Below are 18977 nucleotides of genomic sequence, written 5' to 3'. Positions count from 1 at the left end.
TAGTCCCTTGTACCATCAATAAAAAGCAGAAAAGAAAAAGAAAACCCAGAAAACCACACTGGCTTTGATCTGAGACTCCATTTTCTGAAAAAAGTGGATTCAACCAAGCAACTCCTTTGTGCTCGGGATGGTGATAGTCCTTAATTAACCAAAAAGATCTGATGGATTTTATAGAAATCTCAACAAAATGTAATTCTAATACAAAGTATTGGTGTACAAAACGCTTCTCATTGAGCCAAGTATCATAGAGATGCTTAGCCTTAGCCTCCATTTTACCAGATTCATCTCAACAAAATGCAAATACAAGAAAATTAGAACTGGGCTTTTGGTTTCCTAAGCCCAGTTATTCACTTGGCTGTTTTCAATGAGGAAAGTTTCTAGTCAGAATTTTAACTTTTGAGGACCATATATGTTATTAAACAGGAGAAGGTGGGATTAATCCCTCTCTATATATAATTATTTTGGATGAATGAAAATAATACTTTGATGAAACATATATTGGTTTGATAAATCTGTTTAACATATTTTGCCCCCTTACAAATCATACTGTGCTAAATAATTTCCTAGTCCTGTCTTCTTATAAATAATCTCCATATTTTGACCCTTCCTTCATTGTCTACTGCCATTATCTAAACTAATACAAACTCGTCCTCCCCACTTCTTGCTGATCTGTTCACTATAATTTGTTCTCTGTGTAATACTAACTGATGGGACCAAACTTAATGAATATGACTTTTATAATATGATGTAAGACATAGGTAATTCCTAGAATTGTAATCACTAAAATAACAGTTATTCCTTCTCAAATGCACATAGTCTGATTTCACAGTGACACTGTAGACCCCACAGGGGTGGTGGTCTCTGAACTTCCCTGCTTGAATTTACACATGACAGGCACATTAATCACCTCCACATCTTATGTGTTGTCCTAAAGTTCAGTGATGTTTAGCCCAAAAAGCTATGGTACGTTCAGTATTTATGTGTACACTTTCACCAGTAAAATGTAGATAAAATTTACATTTATTTTCATGCAATCAAAAAATGAACAAGGTATAGATTTTTAAATGTTTACTTAAAATCATTATTCTAGTTGATTTTGGAGTTTATTTATTTGGAAGGTAATAGAAGATTTCTTTGAGACAACAAAATATTAAGTAAATGTTAATTTTCCCTTTAAGTATTTTGAGGACCACCTTCTCTTTATGAACTGCAAAACAATTTCCTCTTACATAACTTAAAAAAAATACTTCAAAGTCTGAGCCCACAGTGGATACACAGTATTAATAGCCAATGACTGATTCTTTGTTTTTATTAAAGGAAAAGATTTTGGTAATAATTCATTTGAAAATTTTCTAATTCTATTTGGAAATGTTGGCAAACCATTAAAATGACACCATAAATAGAATAAAACTCTCTAGTCTCAGAATAAGAAACTCCTGAGTTTGAAGTTCTAAGTCTAAACTTTAAAGGTCCATATTGTGTTGAAATTCAAATCTGCATGTTTTATTTTATAAGAGGAGAAAACTGCACACAGGACTCTAAGTATATATCACTAGCAAAATTCTACGTGATATGAAGTTTATAAATCTGATTGACAGCTTACTTACCACTTCTACTAACTAATCCAAGACCTATAACAACTTTACTATAATTAAAGTAATGATACATTAAATAGGCAATACATTATTTTTAAGAGTCAAGTTTGAATGCTACATTGCAGAAATAGATTAAACAGCAACTTTGCATTGAACATGGAAAAATCATGGCAATAATAATCATATAAACTATAGGAAATTTCTGTTTTTATAGGTGAAAACATTCAGCATTGGCAATTTCCTATGGCTTAACCTGCCAAAGACAGATAGCTTAGGATTTAAATCAGTAAGCCGAATGTCAACTTGTCTAGTTGAAATCTTGATCTCTTTATTTAGTGGATGTAAAGTCTCAGGAAAATTATTGAAGCTATATTTTCTCAATTACCTTGGCTACAAAATGGGGATGATAAAATGACCTTCTTCATATAAGAGTTGTAAAGATTCATTCGTATACTATAAAAGTTGATATTAGTTGATATTAGTATTGTATAAAAGTTGATAGAAATGAAAAATGTAAAATATTGTCTATTATTATTAAAACACTAAACAAACAACATTGCATGATTATCTTAAACTGATGACATCTTGAACTCCATGAATATCTCAAGCAAAAACTATAAGAAGTTCAAAGTTTTCAATAAGCCCTCCAAAATTCCTGTACTAATCTGCAATAGGATTTTTTCCACATGTATCTAGCGTCTTTAATCCCTATGTTCTCCAAATGTCTAGAACGTACTTTTTCTTCTATCTCTATGAATTACTATTCCAGTACTTTGAAAACGATGAATTATTGGACTGAAGTGCATATCTTTTTCCTGAGTAAACAAATATAATCTTGAGCAATCTTTCAGTTTTAACTAGTGTCATATTAGTAACTGAAGTTTATTTATATGTTCATTTTTATCTTTCCATAGCATTTATCATTTCACCATGTGAGTTTTAGTTTCCCAAGTTTTAAAATAGTCATAGTCAGGGTAGCGCCTGTGGCTCAAAGGAGTAGGGTGCTGACCCCCTATACCAGAGGTACAAGGTTTAAACCTGGCCCCAGCCAAACACTGCACAAAAAAAATAAATAAATAAAAAAGAAGTTATACTCATACCTGAAAGACCTATACAAGAAAATCACATACTTCTTGGGAATGTATATCTATGGGTTAAAGAAGACATTCTACAATCTCATAACTTATTTTTTAACGTTTAATAGACACAGAACACAATCCAGGCATTGGGTTGCAATCCTGGCCAGAAGCCCTTATTTAAATAACTTATTCATTATCTCCATACAAGTGCTAAGGTACCTTGAGATAATCTTCTCAAGACTAGATTTGTTTCAAAAAGTCTTGGGACATGGAGGTTTACTTTTGAAGCTTCTCAAGTGGGAAAACTCTTTCCCTTGGGAGAATTAAACAGCTCCAAATGTCAAACTTTGATCCAAACTGCTCACAACATTCAGAAGTCGTATCGAGACAGCAATTCCCTTCTGTTTTCATCTGCAGGTGTGCTCCTCAGTAGCAAAACACAGAAAACTCAAACCAGAAAATTGTTGTAGAAAATATTCCCCAGGGTGTACTTTAGTAATTATCTCATTTTACTCATGAAATGTATTGGAAGGATAGTGAAGGGTAAATCAGGAATGCAGAATTCATTTGAAATATTTTGTTTATTGCATGAAGCAGTTAGCAATTAAAAGGTGTGACTTTGTGCATTTTTAATAGCGATATATAAATTATTTCTAATTACGAAGTAAGGAATGGGATCACATTTTCTGAAAGCAATTTCCAGCTCAACCAGCCCCAAATGAAGTAGTTCAGCAGGCCCTGCACACATATTTCTTCTCTGTAATTTTATCTCAGCGACGCAGATACTGCTTTGAGGTGGCTGATATAGAAACAATATCCTCAGACAGTCGTCCCCCTCCAGGTAGTAGAAGTAGGAATAATTTAGTCCTGAAATCTGAAAGTTTTCAAATTTACGTGTAATGTTCTCCACTTGTTGGTTCTCTTTGTCTCTTCTCCTGACTTGCTCTGTGCCAGCCTTTTCGGAGAGCTCCAGCTCCTCTGGCTGCCTCTTCCTTTTCACAGGGATTTGGTGCTTTTGCAGTGCTCACATATCCAACCCGTCTTCCTGTCCCCTCTTTATAGCCAGAGTCCTTTTAATTTATAAGTATAAAAATAAATACAAAGACACATTGATAGTTTAAGTCTATAATGTATTTTTTCAATCAAAAAAATTTAGTAAGTAGGAATATTTGAAAATCAAAAGCACACTTGGTTTACACACAGGGAGGTCCAGGTGAGTGACACTGACCTGGTGAAATTAGTTGAGTGTGTAAAGTGTTCCACTATACCTGTCAGGTTTTTTCCTAGAAATTGTATGTACTTTTTAAAGGCAGAAAGGAAAGGAGGGAGTGAGGGTATAAAATCGCTGTATTTAATGTGTTATCTCACATCCTGTGACTTAGGATATGGGCAGAGTTTAGCTGAAGCCACTGCTCTGTATTTCAGCAAAGTGAAAAATCCTAAAACAAATTGCATCTGAAGGTGAGCTCACACCCAAGGCTCAAGGACCTCTTCCCAGTGTGGTGGCAGGATTCAGTTCCTACATTGCGGAAACGAGGTCGCCTGGAGTTTCTGACACTATTAGCTCCTGAGGCCACTCTTGAGTCCTGTCCAGGCAACACTTTTCAAAACAGGCAGGAGACTCCTTCAAGTGTAACAAGATGATTTCTGTGAAGTCTGCTACAACGAAGTCTCATGTAATGTAACATCATCACAGGAGTGACTGTTCCCATTCTTGGCAAAAATAATTTGACCAGGAGGATGCCCATCCTGTTATTGGCACAGGTCCCACCCACAAGGGGCGAAGGTCACACAGGATAGGGACTGCTGGAGCTGTGATCTTGCAGACTGCTGTACAATTCTGCTTACCACGTGTTGTCATTATACCTGAGTAGTTTCAATTCAAGGAACAAATGATCTACATATAGGCAGTAATAGATGTCTAAATAATCAAGCCTAGAACCAGCAACGAAGCCTGGTGAACAGAGATTGAAGGATGACCGAGAGCTGTGGAGAAGAGCGAAGCAGGCAGGCCCCCCTTGCTGAGACCGGCAACTCACGGGAAAGCCTGGGGAGCTCTCCTCTCATTGATACTCTGCAATGTGTATCTTGAAGATTTATACTGTAGTGAATTAAACAAATAATATAAGGTACATTCTATGTAAAGATAATGTTAGTGTGTAACATCTATTAGTCATGTTTTCTTATGTGTGATATACTTGTCATTACAAAGATAAAATCTACCCAAAGAAAATGTAACACACATGTGTCTGCAGGTAATACACACGTGTCCATCATTTTAACTTTTCTTTTCCTCTTGCAATATGATATGCTACATAATCAAGGTGGAGATTCTTGTTTGTTTTATTTTGTTTCTGAAGATCATGAGAAATTCAAATCATTACCAATAAACTCCTCAAATTTCCAGAAGATAAAGTCTTTAACCTTGGTATGAAGCTCTTTCAGGTCACCTTGACAATGAGAATGCCGTCTAGAGAATAATGTCCCTCCTAGGAAAGGGGTCCTTGGCATTCATATAGCCAACTTGAAGTGACTGAGGTGATTGGGTTCACAGCTTGAGGACAAAATGTAGATGTAGTCAATTTCACATACAGTCAAAGGTGCAGACGGTCACAGCTGAATATATATTGTAAATCCAGGTGGAGAGAAGTCAGCATAATTGTGACCATTTGTCATCAATAGTGTTTCTCCCTATTTCTTTACCTGCTATAAATAAAAAGCAACTCCAAAAGTTGCTGAAGGGAATCTTAGTTTACTATCAATACTGTTTCAGAGGAAAAAGAAATGAAATGTCTTCTTATCCTATAAGGAAGAAAGATGGCGAGGAAGACCCACGCATCCCAAAGACTCCAGTTTTCTGGAGTCTCAGTCACTCATATAGAATCTACTTCTAAATTATCTGTGTAATATATTTGGTGTACCGTCACATAAAATTAGAACATTTAAAAATACGACATCTGCTTCCCTGTGGGAGAGATTATAAGTATCTTAGAAAAGCCAGCAAATAAAAAAATACAATTGCACATATCTCTTTAAAATTTGGAGAATGAGAACATCACTATAAAATTACATGTCCTGGGTACTCCAGGTATCTTTGTCTCTTCCAGAATTACCAGTGGAGTCCTGACCGACCAAAGGAAAGGCATAGGCCAAGGAGAATGACAGAGGACACAGCTCCCTCACCCTGACTTTGGCTGCTCCCAGAGCAAAAGCAGTAACACAACGCCTGTGGAAACCTGCATCGTTTAAAGGTGCTCAAAGCTACAGCTGTTATACTTAGTTGCTTAATATGTGGCTCAAACCACAAGGACAGCATTTGGTCACATTTTGGGGGGGGTCAGCAATCTCGTGTATGGAGGATTCTGTTGGTGATGCCCTTCATGTGACTGAAGTCACCCAGGCCCTGACTCACACCGTCTGCTCTGGGAGCTGCAGCTAGGATGGCTCGTTCACACCCTCTGTGCTCTCAACCTCTCATACCTCGCGTGCTGGCACTGTGTTCCAGGCATTCTCAATGGAAGCTGAAAGCCTCCTGAGGCTGAGACTCAGAATGCTGTTTTCCTCTGCACTGCACTGAGCACCGTAAATCACGAGCTGGCCACAACACACTATGTGTTTTGCTTGGGCGACCAGAACCTCACCTTGCAAAAGTATGAGTTTGTGAAGAATTACTCTGGCCATCTTTGCAAATTCTTCGAATTTGACCATCTCATCACAATAATTCATATCTTTCCTACATGTAAAACATATTCCCACCTCCCCCTCTAATTTGGGCTGGGCACAGATGGGCAATTCTTCTTCTGGTCTTCCCCAAGGCCACAGGAAGACTCACCTGGCTGCAGTCATCTTGTGGCTCAGTGAGGGCCTAGCTGTCCCGGGAGCCCCAGGGGAGACAGCCTGTGTGAGGGCATGTGGTCTCTTCTGTCATAGGCCAGATCTCCTTCCCCCCTGGGAGGTACTGAGGTCAAAGGCCTAAAAAGCAGCAGCTACAAGGCGTGTAGAGACGTAGGCTCAGAGTGAACACAGTATCTTCTCCTCCACATTTTCCCAGTCATACCAAGTAGCAAAACCAGGACAAATGTAGGGTGGGAAGATGGATTCTACAGAAGAGCAATGAAGTTGCACAGTGAAGAAACATGAGCACAGAGATCAGAGGAACATTCATGGCCATCTTTCAAACAAGCTGCCACTTCTATCTCCTCTCATTATTTTAACACTTTCCATAAAAAGCAAACGCACAACAACCAGTTACCTTTCCTGCAACAGGTGCTCTATGGATCTGTCTTCATTCCTCCCTCATCTTCCCTTCTATGGAAATGATTCCTGGAATGTGAGAACACGATGGCACTTCAGTTACTGAACGTGGACAGACTGTCCAGCAACACTGCACAATTACTCTTCTATTTACCTTCAAACCGTCACGGTCTTCGGTTGACCATGTTCTCAAAGGGCCTCGGTGTTTCCCTGAAACCATCATCTGGTTGAACCATCATGCTATTTGTCTTAGGAAACACATTTACATGTGATTTGTGTGTTGTTGAATGTTGTATTTTGTTGTTGTGTTTGTTGAATGTTGTATCTTGTTGTTGTGTTTGTGGAATGTTGTATCTTGTGTGTTGTTGAATGTTATATCTTGTTGTGTTTTTTGAATGTTATATCTTGTTGTTGTGTTTGTTGAATGTTACATCTTGTTGTTGTGTCTGTTGAATGTTATATCTTTTTTTCTTTATTATATTGCATTTTACTTCTTAATCTTAAGGATTGGGTGAGTAGCTCACAAAGCGATCATTGCTGCATAAAAATAGGAATTAAAATTGTGACAGAAACATAACTCTTTAAAACATCATAAATATAAAAAATTCTAGGACAAAATAAATATATATCTATATGTACATTGCTAAGTCATATGTAAATATAAGGATTTCTCATAAGCATAAAGTTATTCAGTTTACTGAACTCAGGGTACATTTGTCCCTATTTATCAACATGTGCTCTGTTATTAAACTTCACCAACTTGCATTGTGATGTCATTGATAAATCGATCTCTTTACTAAAATGCACTGTCCTTTGAACTAAACTAATTATTTTTATATTCTTTTATAACAAGTTCAAAACATGATTTACATAACAAAGTTGTTTATATTTTCCCTAAGTACAGAAAAAAGAGAACAGAATCATTCAGGCATCATTCAAATCAACAGTTTTCCCAACAATAACAAGTACAAGGCACTGCATTATCTAGTAGCTTATAAAGTCAGCCACTGAGTTAACGCAAATATTATGCTCAGGGAGAAATCAAAAGGAGCTATTGACAAAAATTTTTCTATTAAATGACACTGTTGGAAGCAGCATAATATGCACTGTGCATTGCACTGAAGAGCAGGTGTGATCCACATACCTGCAGGCGTGGATTTGACTCTAAAGGCAAACAAAGCCAATTTGCACCATAGCATGTAGATTATAAGCCACCATTGGGTTCAGGTGAATTATTTATATGAAGGAAAACTCTGACCTTTTTTTCTATGTATCACTAATAATGCATGTGGTAGGAAGTGTGTGTTTTTTAAGTTATTATTTATGAGTTGTGATCTGAGCTTGAAAGGATCTGAGCTATATGCTGATGGAGCATCAGCTATGTGCAAATGCAACATGCAAAACTTTTATTAAAATATTTGACACCTGGTATGGCACAGACAGCACCCTGTCCAGGCAAAAAGGACCATAAACCTTCTAAATAGAGGTCTCGGTACGTACTAGCTAAATCCAACCATAGCAATGTGTGGAAAATAAATAAAGTAATTTCACTATTTCTTTCTTTTTGGTTCAAAACACTGACTCGTGATTCTCAAACAAAACTTAATCAAGGACTTCAACAATCTCTATTATAACTTGAGTTTCTGCAGCTGCTAATGCAAATAAATCTTTTAACCTAAGGGCTGGAAGATAATTCTCCAGCTTTGAGGACACAGGTCTCTTCTGCTGTTTCTGAAATCTTCTGCTAGTAGACACGTTCCTCAGCAATCATCTTGCCTTTTTTTCCCTATGTCTCTTTGTCATTACTCATAAAATCAGCTGTTCTTAAACTAATCAGAGCAGAGCTGCCTAGGGTGGTGCACTGGAACCTGGGCCTCTGATCTACAAAAAAGTATATTTGTTCAGGGTTTTTCTAAAAACTTCGACTCAGCATCCAAGCACTCTTAAGTTTTCTCCTGCTAGCCAATACAGAATGTGTTATTTCCTCCAATTACACGAATTCAAGACGTTCCCTAACAACACAACTTGATGTCTTTTCTTCATTACTTCAGTGCTGGCTTCCCTGGATTCCAACACCTGATTAAGTTGAACCACATAATAGAATTCTTAGTTACATATTTCTTTCCTTTAGGGTAGTTTTAGTTTCATCTCAAACAAGACTGAATGCACCATAAGGGAGTTGTGCGTGCCTCACACTCTGTTGTGTATTTCTAGGGTTACAGTACTCTGAAAGTGTTGCCTACCACGAAGGCATTTTAAACCTAAGATGAATTACTCAATTGATTTCTTTTTCAGAGAGTTTGTTAGTATATAAAATGCTACTAATATTTTCTGTCAATTTTATATTTTGCAAATCTAGTGAACTTGCTTATTTGAATTTATTTGAGTAGACTATGAGTAATATATATAAATGTCATGTCATATGCAAACATAGACCATTTTATATCTTCTTTTCCTATTTGGACGTTCTTTCTTTTTTTAATTACGTAATTGCTCTGATTATGACTTCTACATTATAGTGAATGCTAGTGGAAACAGTAGGGCATCATTATCTCATTCCTGATCTTAGAAGAAAAGATTCTAACTTTTCACCATGCAGTATGGTATTGATTCTGGGCTTTTTATATGTGATGTTTAAAATATTTTGATTAATTCCTTATACATCTCATTTGCTGAAAGATTTTCATCAATAAATGATGCTAAATTTTGTCAAATATTTTTCTGCAGATACCAAGATAATCATATATTTATATTCTTTGTTCTTTTACTGTAATTTGCATATGTACAACCATCCAGAGAAATCTTATTTATAATAATATAAAAATAAAAGAAAATACTCAAGACTAAATTCAGCCAAGGGATCAAAATATCTATACATTGAAATCCATAAAACATTGATAAAAGAAATTGAAGACCCAAATAAATGGGAAAATACCCTATGTGTATGGACTGGAAGGATTAATATTGTTACAATATCCATACTACCCAAAACTATCTAGAGATTCAGTGAAATCATTATTAAAATCTCAATGGCATTTTCTACAGAAATTTTTTAAAAATCCTAATTTGTATGACCCTCAGAGTAGCAAGGCAATCTTGGGCAAAAGGAACCAAGCTGGAGCCATGGAACTATCTGATTTCCAATCCACTACAATGTTCTAACAATCACAACAGCTTCACACTACCCCAAAAATGATGCACAGCCAGAAGGGCAGGAGAAAAAGCCTAGAAATAAAACTACACATTTACATTTAATTGATGTTTGACAAAGTTGCCCAAAACACATAATGTGGAGAGTACAGTCTCCACAGTAAATGTTGTTGTCAAACTGAATGTCCACATACAGAAGAAAAAAACTGAACCATTATCTTGTGCCATATAAAGCAATAAATTCAAGGTACGTTAAAGACCGAAACATAGGACTTAAAAATATAAAACTAGTTAAGAAAATCTATAAGAAAATATTTTTTGAAAATGCAGTTATTTATATATTGGTTTTGAGACAGGGTCTTTCTCATGTCTCTGTAGTAACATGATCATAACTCACAGCAGCCTCAAACTCTTAGGCTGAAGCAACCCCTCCCATCTTAGCCTCACAGGTAGTTGAGGGTAAGGCACTATACTTGGCCTGAAATAAGTTTTTTGACATTGGTCCAGGTAGTAATTGTTTGTCTAATATTCCAAAAGCACAAGCAGCAAATGTAACAATAGACATTCAGGATTGCTTCAAACCAAAATATTCTGTACAACAAAGGAAATCATCAACAGAGTGAAGAAACAGCTTAGAATTTGCTAGAAAATCCTTGCAAGGCATAGATGTGATAAGGAGTTGATACCTAAATTATATAAGAAACTCAAGCAACTCAACAGCAAGAGAACAAATAACCTGTTAAAACAGGACAAGGACTTGAATAATGAATTCTTAAAACAAAACATCTAAATGGTAAACAGATATGTGAAACAACGTTCAATATCAATAATCATCAGAAAAATGCAAATTAAAACCCCAATGAGATATTACCTTATTCCTGTAAGAGTGTCTAGTATCAAACAGACAATGATAATAAATATTGATGAGGTTGTGGAGAAAAGAAAACCCCTGTACACTGTTGATGGGAGTGTAAATTAATACAGCCATGTGGAAAACAGTATGAAAGTTTCTCCACAGTTCAAAAACAGAACTTTTATTTGATCCAGCAACATTTTCAGTTATTATATCTAAAGGAAAGAAATTCAGTGTGTTGAAGACTTATCTACAGTCCCATGCTCATTGAAACAGCACTCTCAACAGCCAAGATGTGACATAGATCTTAGTGTCTTGTTAACAGATGAATGGATAAAGAAAAGGTGGTATATATATGTACAATGGAGTACTATTCAGCCTTGAAAAATAAGTAAATACAGTCATTTGATACAAGATGGACAGATCTGGAGTACATTAGCAAGCAAAATCAGTCAGGCAAACAAAGGCAAATACTGCTTGATTTCACTCAATGTACACAGCATTTAAAAAACTCAAACTCATAAAAATGGATGGTGGAATGATGGTTGCTAGCAGATGGAGAAGGGGAAAATGGGAAAACCTTGTCAAAAGGGTATAATGTTTCAGTGAAACAGGATGAGCAAGTTCTGGAGATCTACTGTACAATATAGTGACTATAGTTAATAGTAATATATTATTACCTTAAAAATTGATAAAACACTAGATTGGAAGCATTCTTTCCACAGACAAAAGATAGCTCTGTGAGATGATGAATATATTAATTAGCTTGTCTTTAATAGGCATTTCACTATATATAACATATATATATTTAAACATTATAAAAATATACTATATTTACTTCTTAATTTTACCATTAATAAAGATGAAAAAATGAACAGACTTCTAAAAAGGAAATACCATTAGCTCAGAAGGAAATTTTTAGGGTTCAAATTTAGTAAGAATTGGCCTCAGTGTTTTGGTCCAAAATAGAACAATGGGACTTTGAACAAAATATCTAATTAGGGATGTATAGCAGGAACAAGAAAAATAGAATAGTATTGAGTCCTAATTTAGTGGGACGTGGTTTAATCCTTTTTGCTGGGAGAGAAGGTAAATGAGGACTGGTGTAGCCTAGGGTATCCCTCAGGCTAATCTCGGACTTTATCCATCTGAAAGATGTATAAGATGTACACTGACTGGTAAAAGGAAGAGTACTAGGACATGAGGGAGATGATCCCCAGGAATAAAACACACGAATAGACATGAAGAAGAAGAGTTTTGAAACAGTAATGAGAAGCCCAGAGAATTTAGTCACAGGATGCTTCCTATAACGGAATCATTTTTAAATAAAAAATAATCTGAATATGTAAGAGCATGATTATTAGCACTGAGGGATTTAAGTTAATGAGAAAATATTTGGCTCTAAGAAAAGGATGAAGTGGTCTTGTGGCTCAGGTTTCCAGGGGCAGTTATAGTTTCTGCTACACAGAGTTGAAATTGCCTGTGAATAATGTAATGAAGGTGCTGATTTGTGTGGGTGTTTATGATGCCCATGGACTCCACTGTGACTCTCAGTGTGATTGTCCTTCTGAGATTTTTTATTATAAAATCATAATGAACTGATACTAAGAAAACTGTAAAGATCACATTGTTCTGGCAACCTTTTAGAAGGTACAGTTAATGGCATTGGTGGGCACACTCGTTGGTGAACTTTGAGATATTATTGATTAAGGAAGGTCTAGGAGATTGGCCTTCTGAAAAAGCTATGTGAAAGCCACAAGCAAAGGTGATTATATCTGTTTTTGTTTTAATTTTATTTTAAATGTGCTCAATCATGAAGAAAATGATCTATTTAAGTATGTGAAATAGAAGAAAAAAGTTGATATGCTTGTCTGATTTTGTGTTCTATAATAAGAAATATACTTTCATTATTGTATGTTGCTGCTCAAAAAATGATAGCTTATGTGAACTAAAATAAAATCAAAAATCTTAGCCCTCCCCCATTGACTGACTGACTAGACTCCCCTTTTGGCCACGGGGATCCCTAAACTGACTTTCTAGACATGAGAAAGGAGATCATCCAGGCCTCCTCATGCCCCCTCATTAGAGTGACCAGATTTTAACATTGGTAAGGCAGGACAACATGGCCGGGGGGCCAGGCAGGGGCAAGGCAGGGGAGCAGGGTGGGGGACGGGGTAGGGCAGGGCCTGACAACAATGCAAATTTTGATAAGCAGTTCTCAATAATCACTTCTCAGCAATTATTTGTTATTATTACAGTTTAACATTACAAAATTAAAAATATATATATAAAACTCATATTCTGGTGAAATAGCCACATGGCAGCCGAAAATCATATATTCCCATTCCAAGAAGGGAACCATATTCCCTTCTTGTTCTCCCGCCCGTTCGTGCATTCTTTCCAAAAATCAGGACTTTTTAAAAATGCCGAGGGACACGGGACAAATTGTTGAAAAGTGGGACTGTCCTGCCAAAAGCCGGACGTCTGGTCACCCTACCCTTCATGCCCCCTTCCCTTCTTTGAGATATGCCCTTTGCAAATTCACTATCAGACCTAGGCTCTGACAGACCTACCTTCAGATCCCAATATACATAACAACCACTTCTGTCCAACAGACATTTTATCTTAACATTCCTTTTCACTGACTCCTGGTCTTTAAGGCAAAGCCAAACTCTTTCAGCCAATTGTCAGCTGAAGAATTTTTAACTATGTACAACCTGGAAACTTCCCTTTCCAGATGTCCCACTCTGGGGGCTAACCCAATATGTTTCCCATGCACTGATTTATGACCTCCCCTGTAATCTCTGCCTCCCTAAGATGTATAAAACCAGCCTGTCACCTACCTCTGCAAGTCCATGTGTTTAAGGCTTTGTGGGTGTGGCTCTGGGTCATGGGCCTCAACTTTGGCTCAGACTTCACCTCTATAAATTATTTTAAAGAATATAGCTTCTTTTCCACGGACACCTAAGATACAACTCTTCAACACATTGAACTAAAATAGCCCCCCAATTTGTGACCTCTTCTCCCACACGCCCTCAGCCCCTCTGTCGACCCCTCCAGCACAGGATGAGACTTTTCTCTAATATTCCTTTATCTGCCTAAGGACTGGCCCACCAAAGAGAACTTATTTGCCTTCCATGTCCTTTTGGAAATCTCATAATGGGTCCCAGAGAAGACTGAGGAATGCAGCTGCCTCGATAGTCTTTTATCACACAGTAATGTCTGATTCTTGGGCTCATTCAAATTCCAAACAGAGTCATTTGGAAGTTATTTCTCTCTCCCAGGATCTGTTTATTCTCTGCAATAATCATTTACTCTTCAATAAAATTTTCTCTATATCCCCCATCTCCACCCTCCTTGCAGAAAGGGCAGGTGGTCATCCATACCCCACTGGGTTGTTGGGATGTCATTCTTCTGCCATTCTTTTATGGTTTTCATGTAGAATAAATCCAGGTACCTTTTCTTCTCTTTTCTGTACAGTGCTAGTTCATTTTCATCAAATCATTGGAAGGTGGAGAGAAAGCTTTCCTTGGACCACTACCTATGCTTACACATGTATTTGTAATTTCAGTAAAAACTTTGGAGGAAAGTACTGGGTGTGCACATAAGACTGAAGTAGTCTCCAGACACTCCAGGGGACTTCTAGCCATATCTGGAGACATTTCTTCTTGCCATAACTGGGAGTGGGGTGCTGCTGATATCTCAAGGTAGAACCCAGGGATGCTGTGAACCTTCTCCGAGGCCAGGACCACCCTTCCATGACCAAGAATCATCCAGTCCTGAATGTCAACAGTGCCAAGACCGAAATATCGCCTTCCTCAAACTAACAAGAGAATTGTGAATTTTCAGATAAGTAAATTTATATATCTCATGGAGTAAAGAATAGATATAAGTAATTTTTTACAAAAAAATATGATTTAATATAGTAAATTACATCGTCATGGAAATCAAATAGAAAGATTATTCCAACAATAATAATGACATTTCTACATGCTTAAAATATTTTACAAGGGAGGTATGCAAGAATGCTGCACATGTTAATGTATTCTAACTATTACTCCAGCAAGTGACGTGTCCTTGTGTTCCAGTACACTAATGAAAGAACACACACACAAGGTTAGAGGTGACTCTGGCAGAGCTGTTGAGTGAATTTACAACAGAACTAAAACCAGATTTTTTGAGGATCTAATTTTCCTTTACTATCAAATAACATTAACTCTCAGATAATTTTTAAGGCAGTTGGTCATGATAAATTTATCTCTGAACATAAAATTGTGCTATTTTATAAATTTAAATATGTGACAAGGCAGGAGGTGACTTGGGTTATGTCACATTTGTTTATCATTTAATGATTTGATTCCTTGCTGAAAGAAACTGAGCTTATTAGTATCCACGCATTCCAATTATAGAGAATTTCCAAATTGGTGGCCTTCAGGGGATATAAAGTTAATTAATTCTTAATTCACTCAGAATAATGAATACATTTCTATATGTAAAATTACAGAAATAGAATATGGGCTATTTGGTTTGGCCATGCAATGATAATAAGTAATCCCTTCACATAATGCAAAAACGCCTCTTTGGAAATACATAATCAAAGAAATACATAAAAATTATCCCTATAGACTTGGAGAAGACATAATCTACCATAGAATGTACTTAAATATTGCTAAATTAGTTTGTATTCACAAATACATACATGGAGGAATTTTTTTTAATTCTTAGAGATATTTTAAAATAATTTAATGCAATAAATAATGATTGGATATTTTTTACATGTCCCAGGCTGTGAATCCTGCACCTGTGGTCTGAGATACCAAAATCGATGTCATCAACTAAGATGTGCCTTAAAGCTGAGGAAAGAAACTGTGCCTGTGGATCCAGGATTCAGGCCCAGCTGTCAAGGCACATTTCTAAGTTTCTTTGGCTACAAGTGAAAACCCACCATCGCTAAACTTTCTCCCATTAGGAGCTATGAGGCAAACTATGATATCTTAACTCAGATTTCCAACCCAGTCTACCAGAAGTCTGGTTGGACAGAGGACCAGCCTTACAAATATTCTTCTCTGATATCCAACTGGAGATGTTCATCCAGTGTCAGCCAGCTTAGGGCAAGGGAGCACAAACTATATTTCTTGTAGTTCACCTCTTGGGATAAGAGCCAAGCACTACCCCATTTCATGCTAACCCCCATGTCACAATGAACATGGAAGGGCTGTTACATCAGTGTCTGCACATTGCACGTACACTCAGTTCCTCTCATAAAAAATGTACAGCTTTTCCTTGGACTTGCCTAATATTTGTGACTCTATTTATAATATGGTCCCCAGGAGGCATAAAAACTGAATGTAGTCCTTCCGTCTTTAAAGAGAGAGCAACTACTTTTGTCCACACCACAGATAATCTCTTCCCAATTTGTAAACTATCATCACCAACAAAGCTGTCTTTTCTAATATTTAGCCATTGTAATGGTCTTCTAGATGGCATACTTCACGTATAAAATAAATCTATGACTTGCTGTATCTTTTTAGGGGCTAGTAATCTCATTGACCTCTTCACATATTTAGTCAAAGGTTTTTAATGTGAATTAATGCGTAACTATAAAGCTAAGCACAGGTATTTTGTATTATTATTTGATATACTTATTTTATATTATTATTTTAATATTTCTCTCTTTGACACTCCACCTGTCTCTTATTTAGAGCACATGTTATATTCTAATTTGTTACAATTACTTATAAAAATGGCATTTATTATGTTTCAGTAACCAAGTATTTTAGAGATATCTTTCGGAAATTTCACATTTTTGCCATTTGGATGTTATTAGAACTTGGAGGAACAGACAAAAACTCAAAAAAAGTTATAACTTATCCCGGGACACACAAAGATTAAGCACAAAACTAGGACTGGATATCATTTCTCATTGCAGGTCTCAGACTCTCTTCTTACAAATTGTGTATCTCGTATTATTCCGACGATAGGGGCGCACAGAAAGCTTCCCCTTCCACCCCTGAGTGTTCATGGAATGTAACCTGACAGAGGGAGGATTAGCAGGAGAAAGGGGTGTAAGCACAGGGGAATCACAGAAGAATGATTACTTAATTACCCAATAAAACCCAAGAAAGGGAAACTCACAGAAGAAAGGAGGATGGAGGTTGTAGAGTAAATGATTGTAGGAAACATGAGTGGGCAGATAGCCTTAGCACAAGCAGATAACCGTAACAAACCTCAGGGAGCTTGGGGAGGTGGTGGAAGGGGGAGTTGGGCAGCACTGTCAACAAAGGTTGTTCTATTAGCAGATAAAGCCTCCCAGGTAATCTCTCAGACCTGCCCTCAGAAAAAGAGATGAAAAGTACATCTGGACGTGATGAGGAGTCCAAGCATTATCTCTTCTCTGAGGGTTAATCTATGCTTATTATTTGATGAGAATCCTGGGATGGGGTCTGAACATAAAGCATTCTGTATGCCAAGGTGCCATATTATGGGGTATAATTTTCTGTAGCTCAACACCACAATATATACCCATATTCAGGCACCTCGGCGTAGGTCTTGTACAGTAAGTCTAATGTAGAGCAATAATAGATAATGGAAAGTGTTGTCAGGAACCACTCAGTGGTTCCACACATTCTGAATTCAAACTCTTTAACTGGATAATTCAACTCACATTCCCATCTCTCCTCAATGTGCATTAAGTATTTAATTTATTATCTCTAATATATTCAGTAAATCCGTTCAAATACATTGGGACCCTGGTATGTCCTAGGTATTTTTTGGTTTGTTTATTTGTTTTGAAACAGTCTCACTTTGTCATACTCAGCAGAGTGCCATGGTGTCACAGCTCACAGCTACCTCAAACTCTTGGGCTCAAGTGATTCTTTTGCCTCAGCCTTTCGAGTAGCTTGGGACTATAGGCGCCTGCCAAAATGCCCGGCTATTTTTAGAGATGGGGGTCTCACTCTTGCTAAGGCTGGTCTCAAACCTGTGAGCTCAGGTGACCCACTGCCTCAGCCTCCCAGAGTGCTAAGATTACAGGCATTAGCTACAGCACCTGGCCGGTAATTTGTTGAATTTTGAGAATACAAAAGAATTTTTTCAAAAAATACATATATATATTTTTTTATCTCTGGGAATTATAAATTAGGAATGATCAACCTGTGTTATAAAAATAAAAGTGTTGTTATAAACCCACATTTTGCTATAATGTTGCTTATAAAGGAAGATGTAAAAAAAATCAGATGAAGAGAAAATGCTTCCTATCAAACCATCTTCATAGCTTAGTGGTGCACAGCAGCTGTGCGCAGGACGAGAGGCCATTCCAGGCAGAAGGAACAGCTTGACCGAGGCCCACATAAGTCAATCACCAAAGCGTGTTGAGGGGAGGATGGGGATTCACATAATTCAGTATGACAGGACCACAGGTGGAGGTGAGATTGGTCAGTAAAAAGGAAAATGAACAGGAAAAGCTGGCTGAAGCCCCTTTACAGGTGGTTTGTATATGTTATAATTAAGAATTTTTTAAAGACTGTTTTAATCTATAAAAGGACATAATGGAGTTGTTTTTAATGTTACAAATGCCAAAATATGGAAGACGGCTAGAAAGGAAGAATGATGATTAGATGGACTAGCCCGTTTGCAGTTTGAACAAGAATTGCTGATGGACAAAATTTGGGGGCAGCAGGACCTGGAGAGGAGACATTGAAAATGACAAATATACAAGCAAAATGAAGAATACATTGATTAATTAAGGAAACTCAAAGCAACAGATTGAAAATCACGTACATTCTAAGACAATTAAAACTACCTGCGTATAAATGCAATAGGTAATACAAGATGGGCTGTGTGTTTCTAGTACAAACTTCTGTTTCCTTCTCCCTGGGGAGCATCTGTCTACGCGACCAACAGTGGTAGTCCCAGCTCAGTTCCCTTATGTTCCTGGTTAACTCCTCTCTGCTGATCCCCTTCTGAATGGCTGACTCACATCTACATGGGGATGTGAAGCTTCAGTCTGAGCCAGAGGATCTCAGTCTTCACTGACAGCTGATCAGC

The sequence above is a fragment of the Otolemur garnettii genome, unplaced genomic scaffold, assembly GCF_000181295.1.
Source record: "Otolemur garnettii isolate 467f Iridium unplaced genomic scaffold, OtoGar3 scaffold00034, whole genome shotgun sequence".
Taxonomy (NCBI): Eukaryota; Metazoa; Chordata; class Mammalia; order Primates; family Galagidae; genus Otolemur; species Otolemur garnettii.
This window is presented reverse-complemented; position numbering follows the sequence as displayed.